This window comes from Hippopotamus amphibius, chromosome 1, assembly GCF_030028045.1.
Source record: "Hippopotamus amphibius kiboko isolate mHipAmp2 chromosome 1, mHipAmp2.hap2, whole genome shotgun sequence".
Lineage (NCBI taxonomy): Eukaryota > Metazoa > Chordata > Mammalia > Artiodactyla > Hippopotamidae > Hippopotamus > Hippopotamus amphibius.
The window spans coordinates 170,922,338-170,931,022 of NC_080186.1; positions in this window are offsets into that span (position 1 = coordinate 170,922,338).

Here is an 8,685-nt window from a genome sequence, read left to right on the forward strand (position 1 = left end):
ACATGGGTAGAGACCTGACCTGAGGAATGAGCAGGGAGAGCCACAGAGTAAGCACTCTAGTCCTGGGGTCCTACACGGGGTAGACAAGCCCCCTTGGCTGGCTGGAGGACTGCTGGGACTAACAGAAGGGCCGTGAGAAGCGTGGATTCTACTCACAAGGCGTGCTCATGCTGGCTTGCCCACCAGGCAGGGCAGAGAGAGCTCTGCTCTTACAGCTTCCAAGTTGCCAGCAACTGCCTTGGCACACCCCCCAGCCCAAGCTGAGGGAACACTGCGGCTCTGCTCACTCCACATCAGAGCACAGCGCTGAATCTGGGTTGACCACAAGTGATGAGAAGACGACACTGCGATGCAGAGGCAGACCAGTCCCAGGGAAGAGCCGGAGGTGGGGCAGGGGCAGCCATTGTTGGCACTTACTCAAGGAGCACCTTAGAAGCAGCCCAGATTTCTAACGGCAGCCACTTCACCATGGCTCACCTCCCCAGTACATATCAAGACTCCACACAGCCCTACCAGCTCCGCAGTGTGGCACAACAGGGTGTTGGAGGCTGAGGACAGTGATCAGCTATGAGGGACAAGGGGGACTTGCACCCGAGGTTGCACCTGCAGGGGCAGCTCATTTCATCAGAGACAGCTTGGACCTCTGTCCGTGGCCGACATGAGCCCAGAGCTTGCGTGGGCCCCACTTGCTTCAGCACTCCCCTGCTCTGGGGCGAGGGTCCCAGTGCAGAGAAAGGGGAAAACAGAACCAGTTCAGGCTGAGGGCTTCTGCTCCAGCAACCTAGGATCAGACACCATGCCAATAGGGCAGTGACAACCACTGAGCAGAGGGGGATTCCTGCCTCACAACCAGTTCCAGCTGTAGCCCCTCCATCCCCAGCCCCACCAAGTACCAAGGTGAGAGTTAACAGCAGACCATCAGGAAAGGCATGGTTTGTGTCCATGTCAAATCCAGCTCTCCCATCAAAGGCACTGGGTACATGCAGTCTGTATAAGAATGCTCCCACATAAGAATGCCACTTCAAGACCAATATGTAACTGTTTCACCTAAATTCATAGAGGCAGAGAAGTTTAAGCACAATGAACAGGAAGAAGAACTGCTTTCAATTGAAATAGCAAGAGTCAAGGCATTGGTAATAAAAATGTTAACTAAATTAGGGAAAAGAATAGAGCTACACAGTGATAATTTTAACAAGGAACTAAAAAATATTTTTAAAAGACCTAATAAGAAATTAAGAATTAAATAACTGAAATAAAAAAAGAGACTAGAAGGAATGAATAGCAGACTAAGTGATACAGAAGGACGCCTAAGTTACCTAGAAGATAGAATAATGGAAATCATTCAAGCAAAAAAAAAAAAAAGAAGAAGAAGCAAATTTTGAAAGAAACATTAAAGGGCCTTCTCTGAGTGCAAAAGAAATAAAAACCTGTAGGAAAGAGAAAATCTCACTAAGAAAGGCCAGTATTTAATAGGGACTGAGGATCAACCACTTAAGCCAGTATGGAGACTAAAAGACAAAACTTTTAAAGCAACTGTAACTATAATAAACAGTTAAGGGATAAGCAATGAAGATGTAAAATATGACATCAAACCACAGGATGTGGGAGGGGAAGAAAAAATGTTGATCTTTTAAAAGTTGTTTGAACTTAAATGACTACCAGTTTAAAGCAAGTGGACATAGTCAGAAGTCAACATATATAAATCTCATGGTAACCGCAAATCAAAAACCTTCAATAGATACACAAAAACTAAAAAGAAAGGGACAAAATCATACTACTAAAGGAAATCATAAAACCACAGGGGAGAAACAAAAAGAAGACATGAACAAAGAAGAACTACAAAAACAACAGAAAACAAGTAATTAAATGGCAATGAATACATACCGATTAATAATTACTTTAAATGTCAATGGAGTAAATGATCCAATCAAAAGATATAGGGTGGCTGACTGGTTAAAAACAAATAAACAAACAAAAAAACAAGACCCTCTTGCTGCCCACAAGAGATTCACTTCAGAGCTAAACACACACACAGCCCAAAAGTAAAAGAATGAAAGATATTTCATGCAAACAGAAATGACATGAAAGCAGGGGTAGCAATACTTATATCAGACAAAACAGACTTTAAAAACAAAGGTTATAACAAAAATCAGAGAAGGACATTATATAATGATAAAGGGATCATTAGAAGAAGAGTATGTTACACTCGTTAATATATATGCACCCAATACCGGAGCATCTAACTATATAAAGCAAATACTAAAAGACATAAAGGGAGAAATTGACAATAATACAATAATAGTAAGTGACTTTAACACCTCACTTACCTCAACGGACAGATCAGCCAGAATGAAGACAAAATCAGCCTCCTGGCTTAACCTTCAAAACTCTAACATGAATTTTAAAGTCAAATTAAAAAATTATCACCATAAAACTTAAGAGCTGGGATGAATTCCATTTCTGATTATATAATGGGCTAGTTGCCTGAATCAAAAACAGTAAATATTGTTTAATTTTTAAAATATCTTCCTTGATGCATCAAAGAGTTATCAATGAGAGTAAGAAATTCTCCTGGAAAAAAAAAGGAAGGAAGGGAGGGAATGAAGGCTCTAGGAATGTAAGCAGAGAATGTCACCCTGAGGGTATTTGATTTTGAAAGAGAATATAATAGTATGCTCTTCCCCAATGAATTTGAATACCAAGGATTATATCATCCTATAGGGGTCATCTGGAAATTTTATTAATACCTCAGGAATTGCAAAAAATTTTGATTCTTCAAACCTGGGTGAAAAGTTCACATAGGGGAGTATCACCATTAATAATTTGTAACAAAAATCTGTTTTAAAGCCTAAATTGAATAATTCTCATTGAGAGAACTTCAGGAATAATTTCATTCAGAGTGATCCTGAAGCATTGCTGTCACTGGGCATTGGGAAGAACAAATGAAAATTCTCTCTGGAGAACAGCTTTCCTTCCAAGTTCACAAAGATTATTCAAAAATAAAATTCTAAGGAAAATAACCATCACACCAAAAATGACTAAACCTGGTCAAGAGCACCATGAAAAAAGTATAGTAACTAACAGAACAAGAATAATTGTAAAATCACTATAATTAGTATATTCAAAATGTAAAATCACTATAATTAATATACTAAAGTCTTCAGAGGCAAAGGTGGACAACATATATGAACAGGTAGAGAATTTTAGCAGAGAAATAGAAAATAGTAAAAAAAAAAAAAAAAAAAGTCACATGGATAGAAATAAAACACATATTAACAGAGATAAAGAATGAATTTACCAGGCACATCAGTAGACTGGGTACACCTGAAGGAATATTAGTGAATTTGATAAATCAATACAAATTGTCCAAACTGAAACATTAAGAGAAAAGTGAGTAGGGGAAAAAGTACAGAACCATAGCATCTAAGAGTTGGTAAAATGTCAACATGTAGTTGAAGACCCAGAGGGAGACCAGAAGAAACATTTTAAGGAAAAAGACTGAGAATTTTATTTAAAAATTGTCAAACACAGGTCCATAAATCTTAGAGCATAAAATATTTTTAAAAAATCATATTCAAACTGCTAAAATCCAGACATAAAAACAAAACCTTGCAAGTAGTCAAAGGGAGAAGAGAAAGAAAAAGTACTCATAAAGGAATAAAGATAAGAACTGTAGCAGGCTTCTCATCAGAAACTAGACAGGCCTAAAAAACTTAACTCAGCAATCTAGACACAGCAAAAATGTCTTTTCAAAAACTGAAGGAGAAATAGGCTTAAAAAAAAGAGAAAAGAATCCATTACCAATAAAACTGTATCATAGGGAATGTTAAACCAAGTTTAAGAAAAATGAACAGATACCAGCAAGAAGCTTGATCTCTAAAAATGGTTAAAATGAAGATAAATGTAAAATACTTTTCTACCTATGTTTAATTGCTCTATTATATAATGTATTATCCTAAGCAAAAATAGTAGCAATGTACTGTGGGTTGATGGTGTGGAAAAGAGTAATATTTAGTATCAAGATAACACAAAAGGTGGAGGGAGGAATTTGAAATATATTGTTGCAAAGATATTACACTATGTGGAAATGTAATAATATTATTTGAAGGTAGAGTAGTTATTTAAAGATGAATATGGCAAACCCTAGGGAACCCACTTTTTAAAAAAATTAGAAAGAGGTATAAATTATAAGACAAGAGAGGAGGTAAAGTGCAAGCAAAAAAATTCAACGAATAAAACACAGAGGACTTCCCTGGTGGCACAGTGTTGAGAATCTACCCAGCAATGCAGGGGACACGGGTTTGATCCCTGACCTGGGAAGATCCCACATGCTGCGGAGCAACTAAGCCCGTGCACCACAACTACTGAACCTGCACGCGCTAGGTCCCTCGTGCCACAACTACTAAGCCCATGTGCTACAACTACTGAAGCCTGCATGCCTAGAGCCCCTGCTCTGCAAGAGAAGCCACCACAATGAGCAGCCCATGCACCGCAATGAAGAATAGCCCCTGCTTGCCACAACTAGAGAAAGCCCTCGCACAGCAATGAAGACCCAACCCAGTCAAAAAAAGTAATTAATTAATTAATTAAAAAAAAAAACACTGGCAGAGAAAAAGAAGAAAGAAGAAATTATAAAACAAGTATAAATTATTTAGAAAGATAGTAGATTTAACCACATAAAAATTACATTAAATGTAAATGGTTCCAATACAAATACATCAATTAGAAGACAGAGATTGCTGGATTACATTTTTAAATGACTCAAATATGTGTATGCTTTCTATAAGAAGTGCCCATGGAGTATACCAAAAAAACTGTAAGACAGTGAAAAATATTGTGCAAATGCTAATCAAAACTGGACTGGTTATATTTGTATCAAAGAATGTAGATTTTTGAACAATGAGTATTACCAAGGATAAAGAGGTACATTACATAGTGACAAAAGGATTCATTCACCAAAAATTTATAGCAATCCTAAAAATGTACACAGCTAACAAGAGTTTCACAATACATGAAACAAAAACATAAGGAATTGAAAAGGCAAATAAACAAATTCGCAACTATAGTTAGAGATTTTAATACACATCTCTCAGTAATTGACAAAACAAGAGCAAGTCACTAAGGATATATAAGGCACACAGAAATTTGATGTAATACCAGCCAATTTGATATCAGTGACGTTCGTGAAACAATTCACCAAACAACAGAATACACATTATTTTCATGTACACATGTCCCTAAGGAGGGTAAGATCACAGCTATATTAATCCTGAGATACCTCCAGAGTATCTCCAGAGTCTCTTTAAGGAGACACTATCTTTAGTGTCCATGGCATGTTTCTTGTTCAAAAATGTCCTTTGCTCAGAGGCTTGCACTTTGCAGGAATGTAAGAAATATAGGGAGAACTGTTTCCCCATTACAAGAGGGAAACAATAAGGTTTTTCAAAGAATTGAAATCACAGAATTTATATTCTACAATTATAATGCAATTAAATTAGAGACTATTAACACACTATTCATTAAGCCACAGGTTAAAGTCAAGTGAAATTGGAAAACATTTTCAATTAAAAGAAAGTGAAAACAGAGTACCAAAAATGATGGGATGCAGTCAAAACAGTGTTTAAAATTTATAGCATTAAATGCTGATGTTTGAAAAAGAAAAAAATGTCTCAAATAAATTGTTTTGACCTTAAAGATCTAAAAAAAAAGAAGAGTAAATTAAACTCTAAGCAAGGAGAAAAGAAAATAAAGAATCAATGAAATTGTAAATCAAAAAAAGAGGAAAAAAAAACATGGAAATCAGAAGTTGAATCTTTGTAGAGATTAATAAAATTTATAAACCTGACACACTGATCAAGAAAAAGCCACATGAGAGAAAGAAGTCACAAAATACCAATATGAAGAATAAAATAGGAGTTTTTTGTGACTCTGAAAGATAGTAAAAGGATATTGAGATGTATTATCAATTTTTGTTCATAAATTCAACAACTTAATGAAATATATAAATCCCTTGACAAAGACAACCTACACCAAAGCTTATTCAAGAATAAATACATTGTCTATATAATCCTACATCAACCAAAGGAATTAGATTTATAGTTAAAACGCTTCCAGCAAGTCAATCTCATAGCTTAGATGGTCTCACTGATGAATTCTACCAAACCATTAAAGAATAATAGCAATTTTATGCCAACTCTTCAAGAAATTAGAAACACTTTAAAGTTCATTTTATGAAACAAAACCAATAAATAATATAAGAATAAATTCTAAGATACTTTATGAACATAAATGCAAAAAAAAATTCTTAATGTAATATTAGCAAGTTTAATCCACCAAAATACAAAAAAGATGATATCTCATAATCCAAGTGGGTTTTATCCTGGAACTATAAGACTGGTTTAGTCAACAGAATTCATTATATCATCTCTCTAAAGAAAAGCCACATATTCAGCTCAATAGGTACAGGAAAAGCATGGCTAAAATTCAACATCAATTCATTATAAAAATTCATCAAATTAAGAACAGAAGGAAACTTGTTTAACCTTCTAAAAAACATCTGCCAAACCCCTATATTTAACATATTTTTTTGTTGGAATATAATTGCTTTACACTCTTGTACCTGTTTTTGAGGTACACCAAGGTCAGTCATCTGTATTTATACACATATCCCCATATTCCCTCCCTCCCTCGACTTCCCCCTCCCCTCGTCCCAGTCCTCTAAGGCATCATCCATCCTGGAGTTGAACTCCCTTTGTTATGCAGCAACTTCCCACTGGCTATCTATTTTACAGTTGGTAGTATATATATGTCGATACTACTCTCTCACTTCGTCTCAGCTTCCCCTTCACCCCCGCCCCCCCGCCAAGCCTCGAGTTCTCCAGTCCATTCTCTGCATCTGTGTCCTTATTCTTGTCTTGCCACTGAGTTCATCAGTACCAGTTTTAGATTCCGTATATATGAGTTAGCATACAGTATTTGTCTTTCTCTTTCTGACTTACTTCACTCTGTATGACAGACTCTAGGTCTATCCTCCTCATTACATATAGCTACACCTCATTCCTTTTTATAGCTGAGTAATATTCCATTGTATATATATGCCACGTCTTCTTGATCCATTCATCTGTTGATGGGCATTTAGGTTGCTTCCATGTCCTGGCTATTGTAAATAGTGCTGCAATGAACATTATGGTACATGTTTCTTTTGGGATTATGGTTTTCTCTGCGTATATGCCCAGTAGTGGGATTACTGGATCATATGGTAGTTCTATTTGTAGTTTTTTAAGGCACCTCCAAACTGTTTTCCGTAGTGGCTGGACCAACTTACAGTCCCACCAACAGTGCAGGAGAGTTCCCTTTTCTCCACACCCTCTCCAACATTTGTTGTTTGTAGGTTTTTTGATGATGGCCATTCTGACCAGTGTGAGGTGATACCTCATTGTGGCTTTGACTTGCATTTCTCTGATAATTAGTGATGTTGAACATCTTTTCATGTGTTTGTTGGCCATCTGTATGTCTTCTTTGGAGAAATGTCTATTTAGGTCTGCCACCCATTTGTGGATTGGGTTATTTGCTTTTTTGGTATTAAGCTACATGAGCTGCTTGTATATTTTGGATATTAATCCTTTGTCCGTTATTTCATTTACAAGTATTTTCTCCCATTCTCAAGGTTGTCTTCCTGTCTTGTTTATGGTTTCTTTCACTGTGCAAAAGCTTTTAAGTTTCATTAGATCCCATTTGTTTCTTCTTGATTTTATTTCCATGATTCTAGGAGGTGGGTCAAAAAGGATTTTGCTTTGATGGATGTCATAGAGTGTTCTGCCTATGTTTTCCTCTAGGAGTTTTATAGTGTCTGGCCTTCCATTTAGGTCTTTAATCCATTTGGAGTTTATTTTTGTGTATGGTGTTAGGAAGTGTTCTAATTTCATTGTTTTACATGTAGCTGTCCAATTTTCCCAGCATCACTTATTGAAGAGGCTGTCTTTTTTCCATTGTATATTTGTGCTTCCTTTGTCAAAGATAAGGTGCCCATATGTGTTTGGGCTTACCTCTGAGTTCTCTATTCTATTCCCGGGATCTTCCTTTCTATTTTTGTGCCAGTACCATACTCTCTTGATCACTGTGGCCTTGTAGTATAGTTTGAAGTCAGGAAGCCTGATTCCACCAACTCCATTTTTCCTTCTCAAGATTGCTTTGGCTATTCAGGGTCTTTAGCGTTTCCATACAAATCGTAAGATTTCTTGCTCTTGTTCTGTGAAAAATGCCATTGGTAATTTGATTGGGATTGCATTGAATCTGTAAATTGCTTTGGGTAGTACAGTCATTTTCACTATGTTGATTCTTCCAATCCAGGAACATAGTATGTCCCTCCATCTGTTTGTGTCATCTTTTATTTCTTTCATCAGTGTCTTAGTTTTCTGCATACAGATCTTTTGCCTCCTTAGGCAGGTTTATTCCTAGGTATTTTATTCTTTTTGTTGCAGTGGTAAATGGGAGAGTTTCCTTAATTTCTCTTTCTGCTTTTCTGTTGTTAGTGTATAGGAATGCAAGAGATTTCTGTGCATTACTTTTGTATCCTGCTACTTTACTAAATTCATCAATTAGTGCTAGCAGTTTTCTGGTAGTCTTTTTAGGGTTTTCTATATATAATATCATGTCATCTGCAAAGAGTGACAATTTTACTTCTTC